Raw genomic sequence first — 15416 nt, 5'->3', positions numbered from 1 at the left:
TTAAGCACATCTCATTTTGTTTTAAACATGCTATTTTCTATCAAGCTATCCACATGTAAACAAAAACATGGCCCGAGCCTTGTTTACATATCAAAGAATTGCGAGTGCTGTATCTCACTTTCAACTCAACAACTGATATTAAAATTTTGGTTGACCATTAGCAATACGTTAGTTACCTGTAAGCACTGTAAACAATAATAATAGACAAATAAATTTTTAAGCTCAACTGTGTCTATACCCCTTTAAGTGATTGAAGGGAAATTAAATGGCTTTTTGGTTTAACTAATTTTCTTTATTACATAGATTAATTTTGATGGCATGAAAATGACTCTTGTTGATTTTGGGGTCAAACGGTCAAGTAGAGTGAACATATGGGCAGTTTGAACGGTTACAACATTTGCATTTCATTTTATATTGAAATACATGTACATAACATCTTCAATCTTGCATCAATATTGGATACATGGGACAATAATCCTTTCTACTGAATTTGGGTCATAAGGTCAAGGTAACTGAAAACATGTTATTGTATATAGGAAAACAGTTTCCAACTCCTTGAGTCACCATATTGAATAAAAACGCTTGTCATAAAATTTGGATTACTCCTTTCAAATTTGGAGTCAATAGGTCAAGCAAAATGAACTGTTGAAATTAAAAGTTTCCACGCAAAAACTGATTGTCCTTTTTAGCTCACCTGGGCTGAAAACTCAACTGAGCTTTTCTGATTGTCCGTTGTCTAAACTTGTCATGCTTTCAACTTCTTGTCCAGAACCACTAGGCCAATTTCTACCACATTTGGTACAAATCATCTTTAGGTGAAGGGGATTCAAGTTTGTTCAAAAGAACCATGTCCCTTCAAAGGGAAGCTAATAAAACAAGAGTACCGCAAACGGTACAATATATGCCCGTCGGACAGTGATATTCAACCTGAATGCATATTGTGCACTCTAAATTGATAAAACACATTCTGAATAGAAAAGCCTGAAAGTGGGTCATGGTGCACCAATCCATCTGACATGTGAACTGATTATGTATTAAATTTTCACTGAGATTGAGGTTGTGACAAAATGTTGATGCAATACGTATTTATGATGATAAAAAGTTCAGGAAACCATTAGATATACTTTTAACCCGTAGGTCATGGTACTTCAATAAGTTGAAATGTGAACTGATTATGTATTTCTCTGAAAGGGAGGTCGTGACTAAACTTCAGAGCAATACCTGTGACCATACCAAAAAAATATCTGGAAAACTGTTTGACCTACTTCTACCCCTAAAGTACTGTAGGTCGTAGTGCGTCAATCCAGCTGAGATGTTAACTGCACTTGTCTTCCTCCGAGAGGAAGCCTTTGACTAAATATCAGGGCAATATCTGTATCCGTAATGAAAAAAAGCTCGGAAAACTGTATGACCTAATTTTAGTCCAAAAGCCTGAAAAACCGTTTAACCTATTTTTCCAAAAAGTAGGTCAAGGATGGACCAATCCAGCTGAAATGCATACCGAACTTGTATTCCTCTGAGAAGAAGCCTTTGATTAAACATCAGGGCAATATCTGTATCCGTAATGAAAACAAAAACCCGGAACTGTTCGACCTATTTTTTTTCCAAAAATCTTATAGCCCTAAAATAGGTCAAGGATGTACCAATCCAGCTGAAATGCAAACTTTGCACTCTTACAATTCGTGAGGGAGAATTTGTGACAAAATTTCAAAGTTGTACATGCATCCGTTACGGACAAAGTCTGGAAAACATGACCAGACAGGGGGGGGGGTAATTTAAAAATCTTCTCAAGAACCACTGAGCCAGAAAAGCTGAAATTTACATGTACGCTTCTTGACAAAGTGAAAATTAAAGTTTGTTAAAATCATGACCCCGGGGGTAGGATGGTGCCACAATAGGGGATCATTTTTAAGCGCTAAGCATAGCTTAAGCGCTTATTGCCGCCAGTTGGATTTTGCTTTCGTCATCATGTTTCCGGTTTATCGCCACCTATAGGCGAATTTATGCATCACTGTAGTCAAGTCGTGTTTAAAGTAGTCGTAATTTTGCAACCGATCTAGCACGGGGATAACATTCATATCTGCAGTTGCATTTTCCCCCCGGAAATAGTTCGTTGAACAGTGAATAAAATATGTATAAAAAGGGTGATATTTTTGTCCTCATTCTTGGGAAAGTGAGACACAGATGCAGGTCATTCTTCAGTTAAAATTCCCATTTGAATCTGCGTCTGTAATAATTAAAGTGATTCAAAATCTAAAATTGAATAAGAATATGTATATGAAACCGTTTAAGCTAGGGTGCCTTTGCATTGTTACCTTCGCATGGCGCTTAGAGGCCAGGAAAATCAATTTACATGGTGCAATCTATAATTAGAAGCCACGTCATTAAGCTATACACGAATCAGGAGGGTTTTCCACGTGTGTTTTGGCTGCTGTTCCGACTCAGTAAAATTTTTGTTCGACGCAGCAAAAATGTGTGCAACACAGTAAAAAATTAACAGATCCGCGTCCATTGTGAACGAGAAAGAATTTGTGCACGATTATGCTTTGACAGTGAAGGACAGAGATCGGTGTCTCAGAAGGATGATATTGCGTAACTGCTTACACCTTCCCCAATCATATATGTAAGTCGGTCATGCAGAAATTTAGAGGATGCAACGGTGTAACTTAAGCTTACTTTATTATTTCTAAACGACCAAGATATTCTTCAGAATCATCGTCAACACAATCAAATTTGATTTCGTGATTTAGTTTCAAAAATGAGACTAAAAATAATAGTCTTGGGGCAAGGAAAACATAAAAGGTACAACATTATATTATATTATATTATATTATGGAAGACAATACTCCGGTTTCAAGTATTCAAAACACCGCGTGGAATTTTGCGAGGGCTGTATACTGAAATGCATATGTTTAGAACAAGTGTTAGATAAACATTGCCATTGTGTCAAGCACGAATGTGAAATGGTTTGCGGTCCACAGCACGCTACATACAACGAAAAGTAATCGTGTTTTCAATTTCTTTGTACTTCAAACAAACAATTGACAATGACATGCATATGCTACATGTATTTCCGATCGTACAAATGATGAAGAAGGGGGAGGGGCATGAATGTACTGTCGTTGTTCCCTGTCCCCACATTTTGTTTTCACTGAACGATCTTTTCATATAAAAAAAGATGCATTTAGTTTTTTGGTGAGATGCCACTTCATTATTTCTAACAGCGGTTTGAACATTACCGTTTGAAAATTACTTTTGTAACTTTTCAGTGCCTAGTTTGGGATTCTCATTTAGCTACATTTACATGTTGTAAATTTTGCATATTTATTGCGAGTCACTTCTGTTACGTTTTTTTTTTTTTTCATATTAGAACTCCTACACAAGCTTCGAATCTTATGGTTTTTGCTAAGGTTATTAGCATTTTCATATAAAGAACTGTTTATAAAATTAAAACAATAGCAATGTGTATTATGTCTCATTCAGACAAACGGATGAGTCTCCTTTGCAATATGAATATGAGCTTTTACACAAGAAGTGTAATACACACAAGTTGATGAGTACAGCGTTTAATGTACCTGTGTACAAACTCTTGTTTTTTTTGTTTTTTGTTTGGGTTTTTTTTTTAAATTTACGTATAACAAACAATCACTACAATTGCTAAATGTAAATCCATGCTTATATGTTAGTCTAATTCATCATCATATTTGAATTAGTATATCCTCTTGCACTAACTTTCATGTTAAAAATGAGCTATCTCCACTCTTGTTGATGACGCAGTATTCAGTTTCAATGTAATATTGCACATGTATGATGAACATCTTTTCTAAATAACTTCCTAAATTTTGTTTTCAGTTATACATGTATTTATCGGACTTATTTGGATTCAGATTCTCTCCAACCTGATTTTGAATTGAAAATAACTTCATTATTGATTACAAAAAATAATTCCACTTTCATGGTTTGATTGCTATTTACAGATAATTATGCAGTGGATTCTGTAGTACAAGTCATACAGATGCATGTTTATGTGTGTATTTGAATGATTTCTGGTAAGGTAATGAAATGGATGTAAAGCGTTTCATAATCCTGTATTATTGGTGTGTTTTGACATGTGGTATTTGTTAGTGTATGTGGTTATGTGTAATTTTCTTTTTTGTCCAGTTTGTTTGTTCCTTTCTATTATAAGTGACTTACATATATGTATCAAACTATTGATTTGTTTCATTTCAGTTGTATTCTAAAAATATTTCATACACTATTTAACTGGAACATAACAGTAAGTTAGTTGCGTAATAACAATTGAACACTTTATACCGAAAATTACCATTACAACTGTTTTCACATTTTCTACCAAAAATGTTCTTCTCTATAACATCACATCTGTAAGAGAAAAAAATGCATAGTCATGTAGAGCATTTAATGATCCAGGGAACGGAGCAGAACGGATCAGAAACCCTTGCCTTGGGAAGATGGGTGGGAGCTAAACAGGGCATAAAGTGTTCATTTGTCAAATATTTGAATAACATAGCCTTAAATGCTATTGATTGATTGTATCTTGTTTAACGTTCTTCTCAATAATTTTTAATTCATATGGAGACGTCACCAAGGCCGGTGAAGGGCTTCAAATTTAGGCCTATGCTCGGCGCTTACGGCCATTGAGCAGTGAGGTTTCTTTAGCGTGCCACACCTACTGTGACACGGGACATCTGTTTTAAAGGCCATCTCCGAGGACCAGTGACATTCACACCTGATGCCGAGAGTTTGGTGATGGAACTGTCAGTACCTGTTTAACGAACTTGGTCTGTCGAACCCCGACCGCCCGTATACAGAGCGAACACTTTACCTCTGGACCACCGCAGCGGTGGTAATGCTATTTATACTAAATTCTGATTATAGACATTTAATAAGAACAGGTGTCCTTTACAAAAATTGTAAATTTCATGATCAAAGGACAGGGTTTTAGTTTAGTGTGGGATCAAAATTATCATAGTGACCATTGTTTTAACAACATCATATAAAATTTATATTTCAACGTGTTGAAAAGTTTCCGGACATTGCTTCCAATCCATATTTGTTATTTTCTTACAGAAATTTAATTATGCGAAAATAAAGAATAATGCATAAACTTTTTTTAATGTTGTTCCTGGTCATTAACATTACATACAGAATTCATGAAGTCAGCTTAGCGCTTTTCAGTACTTTCAGTACTTTGATTTTACATGCGAATATATAGAGAAAATCTTTAAAAGTCTTCTCAAGAACCACTGGGTCAAAAGAGTGAATATTTACCCGACAGCTTCCTGGTATAAAGTAGGGTCAAATTCGTTCAGATCATGGTCCCCGGGGGTAGGGATGGGCTACAATAGGGGATCAAAGTTTTACATGCTGATATATAGGAAAATCATCTTCTCCAGAACTAATGGGCCAATTCCAATCAAACTTGGAACAAATCATTCTTAGGTGAAGGGGATTCATGTTTGTTCAAATAAAGGGCCAATCCCCCTTCAAAGGGGAGGTAATCACGAAAATGCAAAAATAGGTTGGAGTCTGCCATTTAAAAATCTTCTTCTCAAGAAACACTAGGCCAGAAATTCACATAGTACAGATTCTAGTTTGTTAAAATTATGACCTCTTGGGGTATGGTGAGGTTACAATAGGAGATCAATGTTTTACATGGGAAAATATAGGAAAAATCTGTAAAAGTCTTCTTCTCAAGAACCACTGGACCATAAGCTTACTAGTATAAAGTATTTTGAAGTTTGTTCAGATCATGACCCCGAGGGTAGGATGGGGCCACAATAGGGGATCAAAGTTTTACATACAAATATATAGAGGGAATCTTTAAAAATCTTCCCAAGAACCACCGAGCCAGAAAATTTTACATTTGCATGAAAGCTTCCTGACATAGTGCAGATTCAAAGTTTGTTAAAACCATGATCCCCGGGGGTAAGATGGGGCCACAATAGGGGATCAAAGTTTTACATGCAAATATATCGGAAAATCTTTAAACATCTTCTAAAGAACCACTGGGCCACAAAAGTTTACATTTACAAGAAATCTTTCTGACATAGTGCTGATTCAAGTTTGTAAAAAGAACGGCCCATGGGGATAGGTTGGGGCCACAATAGAGATCAAAGTTTTCCATGTGATTATATAGATATCTTTATGAAAAATCCTAACTCTCTCCCGAAACAATTTTAGTATATAGTTTTACCCTAGCACCAGAACCCATGGAGATCTAAAAAATAAAATCTACATTCTATTCAGAACTCCTGACCATCTAAAATCTACATCGTATGATATAAATGCTTTGTCACTTCTTGTATCCTTTCTACTAAAATCCCGTGGGGATCTGGGTTAGAATAGGTCCTCAGTACCCCCTTGGTTGTTGTAAAAGGCGACTAAATGGGGCAGTCCTTCGGATGAGACCGCAAAAACTGAGGTCCCGTGTCGCAGCAGGTGTGGCACGATAAAGGTCCCTCCCTGCTCAAAGGCCACAAGCGCCGAGCATAGGCCGAAATTTTGCAGCCCTTCACCGGCAGTGGTGACGTCTCCATATGAGTGAAATATTCTCGAGAAGGACGTTTAACAACATTTAATCAATCAATCTTTCTACTAAATATCTAATCAATTGTTATTCAAGTGTTTTTACACATGCATTTAAATCTTTTGACAGAATTCATGTAAACATTTCTATATGAACATTTTCATCTCACCTCGGACCCTAGCTGAGTCATTATCAAAATTTGTGTCACAAGCACAAAAATCAATTTTGAAAAGCGAAATTTCCTAAACTTTCATGGGAAATTAGTAACGTACCATGAGGTTTTAAGTCTGCAAGTAAAAAACATGTGTCGCAGCCAATAACATAGGCTGACAACTACCCTTAGAACTTGCAAATACGTTGATATTTTGATGTCCCAAGTCATGAAATGGACAAATTCAAGTGTTATAGTGCATTTTATGTGCAGATTTGATTTTTAATACGTCATTTATAATATGTATGTGTGAATAATTTTACAAATGTTGATCTGAAATTATCTGTAAAGTGTTGTCCCACAGATTTGTGTCTTTCCTGTTACAGAAACAGAAATGCAAGGAATAGAAATATGATACATGATCCAAATGGTATTTCAAAACTTTCCCTGGTCTAAGTGTTGTTTTCACTGTACCATGCTACATACAAAATGTGGTTCCAAATGTAAATAAAGGAGAAAAAGTCCAAAGTAGAGAGTACATTGTAGGAGTAGAAAATGCACGAGTCTTTCCTATTACATTGAAAATAATGCAAAATATTTCCGCAAAAAAACATTTAATTTGCACTACAAAGTAGCTTGTTAAGTTTATTTCAAAATTTCAGCATCGTAATTTAGTTTAGAGATTTATATAGGGAAATTAGATTAGTTTCACCTGAGAGTTGTCTCTCCTGTTACTTTCTCTCCAGTTACATCACCTTTTGTAACAGGAGGGACAAGATTTTGTAACAGGAAGAATAAAACTAAATTTTCTTCTATCTGAAAGGAGTAAGTATTATTTTCAATTATTGAATGCAGACTTATTAGAATCTCCATCAAAAGCCAATTGTGATTTGGAACTTTTACCATTTTCTGACTTAAAAATCATTCGAGAATAAAACATTGCTGAGTGTGTAACAGGAAGGACAAGAGTGTGTAACAGGAGGGATGCACATTAAAATTGTTTCTGTATCTTAAAGTAAATATTGGTTTGAATGATTAAATGCATGCCTATTGAAATCCTCACTAAAAGACATGTATGATTTAGAGTTTTTAAAAAAAATTTGGTCAGATCATCATTTAAAAAATAGGAACGACAGATTCTGGCAACAGGACAGACATAACTTTCTATTTTAGTTTAAGGACAAAATACTATTTGAACTAATGAAATGTATGCTCATTTGATATTTACTCGTTAAGTAACAAAAAACATACAATCCTGATTTCTTTTTTCCATAGAAAATATGATTATTGGTTAAATTTGTAATAGGATGGACAGGGTTGTGTAACAGGGACAGAGAACATAAAATTTTAACATTAACACTCACGGTATACATTATTTGAATGAAATGATTAATTTCTGGTTATCCTTCAAAATGCAACTAGTATGATATTAAACCACTTGAATATTTGGCAACAGGTTGACATGCAATATCAAAATGTTGCAGCATGAACAGGACAATTGTGCAGAACATATGTATCTAAACATTTGCAGTTTGTTGTAAAAGAGAGCATTGAGACAATCATGGAAACAAAAGTTCTCGCATCACTAAGTTGATACACAGTCATTCTTAATTCCACTATTTTAAAATTATCCAAAATTTGCAATCCTAATGTTGATATGCATCACTTTATCTTGACAAGAAACTTAATTACTACAGAAAGTGACATGTTATAACTATAATTACCAAGTTTATTCAGTTCGAAAAAAAAAGAAGACATTCTTACTTTATAATAAACAATGAGACTTGGAGTGGTATTGTAGGAAATTGAAGAAATAGAAGTTTATAACCATAGTTTATCGATATCCGTCGTCAATATAGGAAGGACCTAGATAATACTTGATTGCTTTGTATTGTTTTTATTTCTTCAGTTTTGCTAAAACACCAATCAACATTCCTAATCGCATTAGATTGAAATTAAATGTTACAGTATACAATGTAAATGTATTAAATTTGAACAACTGAGAGTGCCATCATATTTGTCATGTTTTAATATACATGTATGGACAGGAGAATTATCCCTGTTGTTGTGAAATGGTCATAATTTACTGAACCTTGTTTATCCCATTGTCATCTTTTAGTGCTAACTGATTATGTATCTCCTGTAACATTCATTTAAGTAGATCAAATGATGTTTTGATGGTCACTCAGGTGACCTATTGCAATTGGTTTTCGTCCGTCGTCGTGCGTTAACAATTGAACATTTTTTAACTTCTTAATAACTACAAGTTCAGTTCTTTTCAAATTTGGTATGGAACATCATTGGGACAAGGGGGACATAAATTGCAAATTTCAGGACTCCAGCACTCCTGAGGCCCTAAAGGTGGGGCAAACACTACCAAAAATTGACCATTTTTCAAAAATCTTCTTCTCAAGAACAACACACATGTAAGAAAAACTAAATGCATGGTGATGGGGAGCAGGAAGTGCTCTCCCAAAATTGTAAATTGCATGATCCCCGGGGTAGGGGTTCTGACCCCAGGGCGGGGCCAAACTTGTTATATAGTGTTTATGTGTAAAACATTTGAATTACATCTTTAATACTATTGATACTAAATTGAAAGTAAATAGATATTAAGAAAGAACACATAGTCCTTTATCAAAATTGTAAATTTGATTATTCCAGGGGTAAGGGTTTGGTATCGGGGTGGGGCCAAAATGGTCTGTTATTAAGCGTGCGAACAATAGACATTTTTAACTTCTTCTTGATAACTATCATTCCAATTCTTTTCAAATTTGGTATGAAACATATTTTGAACAAGGGGAATATAAATTGTAAATTTCAGGATTCCTGCACCCCTGGGGCCTTATGGACAGGACAAAAACTATCCAAAAATGACAAATTTTCAAAAATTTTCTTCTCAAGAACTACACACATGCAAGAAAAACAAAATGCATAGTAATGTAGAGCATGAAAGCGTCCACCAAAATGGTAAATTTCATGATCCCCGGGGTAGGGGTTCTGACCCCAGGGCGGGGTCAAACTTGTTATATATGTGTAAAACACTTAAAGGACACATCTCATGTTTTCAAAGTATACAACATTACATGCATTTCGTCTTCTTTATGCTTATAGAAATTAATTCTAATAGTTCGTTCGCCGAAATTTTGCGATAATTAACCACAATACAGACTTAAATCTAAGGCCCGATTTCAATAAGTCTAGTTAATTAGGTAGGTAGTCACGTGGTACAGTGACGTCACATGTGCCCTTCGGATTGTGAAAGTACTACGAGATATTATTAAAAACTCAACTTTTAGGGGCCTAATTTATTTACCATGGGCAACATTTAAATCTTTGTTGACAAATTGTCCGAGTTTTATATGTGTTCGCCACCAGTGCACACATATAACGATGTAAAAACCCAAATATAGGGAGTAAAGCGTGTAAGAAATCGGCAATATTGTGAGTAAATAATGTTTATATGGGTCGCTGTCTACAAACTGTTTGGTGATGTTATTTCTTTATACATCTGTAATTGGCGCTGTTTTTCTAAAATAAACAGTGCAATCATTATTTATTTTTGGATTAGACAAATTATGATACGTTAAATTGTTGACAACTAGGCCCTATGCCAAACTATTGTTACGAGTGCATTTCGGAAAGAAAGAAAAAGACAATACACACACAAATCAATAAAAATATTCAAATTTAAAGTGGTAATCACATTATTTTATTTTGATAAAGCAATCTTATTACTATTTTTGAATTGTGATCTGCACGTCTTTAGGAAGTACGAAATGGGAGCACGGCGTTATACTGACGCACTCAAGATGCTACGAGTTCATTAAGGAAATAATTTTATAATTCAATTTAAAGTTAGGAAATACAATATTCTATTATTTCTTAAATTAAAAGTTCAATTATTTTGTGTCTTTATTTTTTTTTTTTTTTGTAAATCTACCAGTTGGTAGAAGTTACATTGTATCGTCAATATATATGTTGTTACAAGGTGAAGGTCAGTTGATCCGGGTGTGTATTGAATTTGAAGAGCAAAACAGAATGTATGCTATAGGCCTACCAGTGCTTATAGCTTCGATATATCCATTTTCTCGCAGTTTATCAGGGTCTCTGTCCAAGCGGGTTTTGAAAAGGTGACTGGGTGTGTTTATTAAGGTAAAGTTTTTGCTCCAACAAAAAAATTATCCCACGTCTTTTTTCTCATACCTTCCATCGAAAAATTGAAAAATACTCAATCTAAATCCTTTCTACCGACAAATAGTACACCCGAGCACGGCACAAAACATCTTAATGCATTATTATTTACAAGCCGTTACCGTGATAATTGGTTTTTTGTCGATTAAATTTAATCTGTTTATGAAATGGCTAATAGATATTTCCAAACCCGAGGGCGCATATGACGTCACACATAGTGGCGCGTAAACTATCGAAAGAAAATATGCATATCGCAAGATTTGAATTTCATCGCTTTCAAACTCGAAAACTACGCAAAATATTTCATTTAAAACACATTTAAAGTAGTTTTAGGCATAAAAAGAATTAATTTTGCTGAAAAAATGAAAAAGTTTAGAAACATGAGTTGTGTCCTTTAAATAACATTTTCTTTAGTGCTATTGATACTAAATTGAAAGTAAATAGATATTTAGAAAGAACAGGTAGTCCTTTACCAAAATTGTAAATTTGATGATCACAGGGGTAGGGGTTGTGGTATCAGGTTGGGGCCAAAATGGTCAGTTATTAAATGTGTGAACAATAGACATTTTTTAACTTCTTCTTGATAACTATCATTCCATGTTTAGTGCTTTTGATACTAAATTGAAACTAAATGGATAGAGCAGGTAGTCTTTTACCAAAATTGTAAATTTGATTTTCTTCAGATTAAGGGTTTTGACCCCAGGGTGGGACTAAACTTAGTATATAGTATTTATCTGTAAGTTTGCTGATACTGTATAAAATCTAAATGCATACTTAGGAATAGCAGAAAAGGATGTACAAAAAATGGTGAATTTCACAGCCCAGGGTTATGACTTAAGGATGAGTCCAAATTAGTCATACCTTTTGATGTTTATTGTTAATACACCTATTATTTAAAGCCTTTCATCAGTGTATGTACTTTCAAGGGCATTAAAATTTTAAGAACATATCTTGTTTTTTACTGTTGCTGAACATTAGAATTTAGCTTAGATATTCAGAACAGGAAATGTTTTCTAGATTTCATAGCCCATGGGAGTAGTGATACTTTTTCACTAGTATTCAGGTGACCGAAAAGGCCTGTGGGCCTCTTGTTTAATATAGTCAATTTCTAAAAGTTCGTTATTCTGACATATCTTAAAAATGTGACTTTAATGCACAAAAGTTCATTCAGTCAAGCTGTCCATCCATTAACAAAAAAGAAAATCTTCGATTTCTTTAATTTTCTTTGTAATTTGAAAATACAGATGGTGCAGCATTATCAACAAAACTATTTTGAAAAGTGTGGATTCTTATGATTAAATCAAAATAATTCTAAAAAGTGTGAATTTTCCTTTCTTAGTACCAAAAATGTATCTACTGTTACAATTTTCTCCCCTCCTGTTACATTTCTTTATTATAGAAAAAAGTTGAACTTCTGTCTCATAACTTTAATTCAAACATTTATGTATTTAATTATTCATTTTCCATGATACAACTGTAATAGATATAGACAAGAAAATTTATTGGGTTAAATGCTGTCTGACGTGTTTCATACCGATTGTTAAGCCATTCTTGGCACACTGATTTTGACTGCGGATAACTCAGTTTACCTGATCAGGATATAGGGATCACGGCGGGTGTGACCGGTCAACAGGGGATGCTTACTCCCCCTAGGCACCTGATCCCACCTCTGGTGTGTCCAGGGGTCCGTGTTTGCCCAACTATCTATTTTGTATTGCTTATAGGAGTTATGAGATTGATCACTGTTCGTTATCTTCACCTTGCATTGATAGATTATAGATTCATGAAAAGTCACCGATTTGTCTGTCCTGTTACGATGACTGTCTTTCCTGTTATAAACCAGTTTCTCCTGTTACAGGTAACATAATCACTAAAATTTCTTTTATTTAATATCATTCTGTGCACCAAAGTCTTTTGAAATATTTTCAAGTTGTTAATATCTACTATAAAGAGTTTTTCAAAACTGTTTTACAATAATTCAATAAATAAGTATTTTAATAATATACAGATTATCTTGCTGCTTAGAAATTGTCACATTTTCTAATGTTCACAGGTACAAATTGTTATCATTGGTTGTTGTGAGAAGTGCTTTTTAATCTATTTTTATGGAATACCTTTCTACCATTATGTCAATGCAGTTTGCAAAAGTTTCCATAAGGATTTTGATTTTTTGTTGGCATTTTAAAATTTGTAACAGGAAGGACATATTATGGTGAGTGATGCATGTTTCATATCATCATATTCCAGAATTATGCGAGTTGTATCTTCTTAGGTTCATTATTATGTATTTTATTTCATCCCACTTAAAAAATAAGGTTTCAGAAACTTAAAAATTGTCATTTTTCTTCAGGTTAAATGTATGCCGATTTTGATTACTCAGCTGCAGGTCTGTAGCTCTCTGGGAAAATATTTATTGGAACAGACCAGAGTCTGTATAGTTTTAATTGTACTCCAATATTTTCTCAGACAGCTCCAGATCTGTAGCTACTCAGACTCTATCTGGTCTCAGAGTCCATCATATATTATACGAACTTTAATCTATGCTATACAGATTTGTCATTTCTGACCCCATCCTATTTCCACTACTTCCTTATTATCTCCCTTTAGAAAGACTCATAACCACTTTTTTGAAAAAATTTGATTCCTTTGAAATTGGGGGAGTTTGTAAAACGCACTTTAATCAGAAAGCTCTCTTGCACCTTGCCTCAAGTGGGGTTAAAATATTAAATTACAAAGAAAGTGATTATTGTTGGACTAAATGCAGGGTCACAGTAACAACCCCCAAGCAAACATAGGAGTGTGTATCTAAAACGTCCATTAATGAGACGCTAAAACCAGGTCACAGCTACAAACAAATACATCTCTAAAAATATCCCCTTTCATTTTAATCGTAATTTGTTCATTTCATTTACAATCATAGATTAATGTAAAAACAAGATACGTTTATGAAACACTGATGCCACCATATGGAAGCAAACTATTTACGGTACCCAAAGAAAAGTGTTGTTACAAGGAATACACATATGAAATACGAAAACTTCTATCCTTAATCATTTAAAATTTATGAACTAGATTAGAGTTTGTCAAAAGTAGGTCAAATTCCCTGGTCAAGGTAAAGAAGTCAACAAATTTGGTACCAAAAGGTCATGTCAAAAGGAATACACATGTGAAATATGAATGCCCTATCACTAACCACTCAAAAGTTATGGCCAAGGTGAAAGTTTTTCAAAAGTAAGTCAAACTCCAAAGGTGAAATTAGTAGGTGAGAATTTTTATTACCAAACCAAAGGTCTTATCTCAAGCAATATACATATGAACTATGAAAGCCCTATCTCCATCCATTCAAAAGTTATGGTTAAGGTTAATATTTTCGTGGACAAACAGACAGGCCATAAACTATATGTCCCCAAATCTCAGATTACGGGGATATAAAAATGGAGATTATCCACACATCTTCATTTACACATTGACAACTGCTCTGTAAATTCAAACAATATATACAGAACCCATTTATTTCTTAAAGAAAATACTGGTGTTTTATAAATATGAAGTGTAAATGAAAGCCTTGAGAATGTGAGATGACTTCAATCTCTCTCAATGTGTCTAGAGAGCGGTGTTATACACCCTCCTGGATCCACCTCTGAGGTTGTAATTCAAACACATCACTAAATCTCCTTTGCCTCTTTAGATCCTCCTCAAGTTGTACAAACTGTTCTGAGATCTGAGGCTGATTGAGAGTCTTGTCCAGGCTGCATCGTCCATATCTCCACATACTGACCTCGGGGTCACACACCGAATCCCACAAGGAATTCTGGGACATCACACTCACTTCCTCCCTTTGTTTGAACATGCTCAGTGGAGGCAGAATTGTGATATTTGCGATGCCTGTCTGATCCATGTCTGTTCCATCTATCAAACTTTCTAGGTACTTTTCAAACTTTCTGGATTGGAGCTTTTCTTCCTCAATACTTGTTGACAGTAGAGCAATTGTCTGATTGGTCTCATGCACTGTTCTAGGAAGCGGGTCCAAGGTATTCGGCCTTCTTTTGTGGTGGGCTTTGGATGCCTCTGTTTTAATAGTCCCAAGACTTTTTCTCTGGGTCCACTCTTTGACGGCTGTTCTGTAAAATGTCTTCTCCAGAGAAACAGTCTATGTAAAGTTAACCAATACACATATATAGCTAACATAGTTCAATATTCAAGTAAATGAGGTTATCAGATTTCATTTTAAAATACCACAAGTACAAGTAATATATGCAGAGACATTATTCAATCTAATTTAAATTAGATCCTATGACCCGCTCATTTACTAAATGGAATACAAAATGGGGGCGTGAAAATAATGTAAGGTAAGATTTGAGCGACACTGGGTGGAATTACGCCATATCATGTAAATGAGTGGTCATCGGAACGAGGTTGACCAGGACAGAGAAGGTCAGCACAAGTTGTACATAAACTGTACATCATTGTACATAAACTGTACATCATTGTACATAAACTGTACATCATTGTACATAAACTGTA

This window comes from Ostrea edulis, chromosome 7, assembly GCF_947568905.1.
Source record: "Ostrea edulis chromosome 7, xbOstEdul1.1, whole genome shotgun sequence".
Classification (NCBI taxonomy): domain Eukaryota; kingdom Metazoa; phylum Mollusca; class Bivalvia; order Ostreida; family Ostreidae; genus Ostrea; species Ostrea edulis.
The sequence above is the reverse complement of the archived record's forward strand: the minus strand, read 5'-3'. Positions refer to the sequence as shown.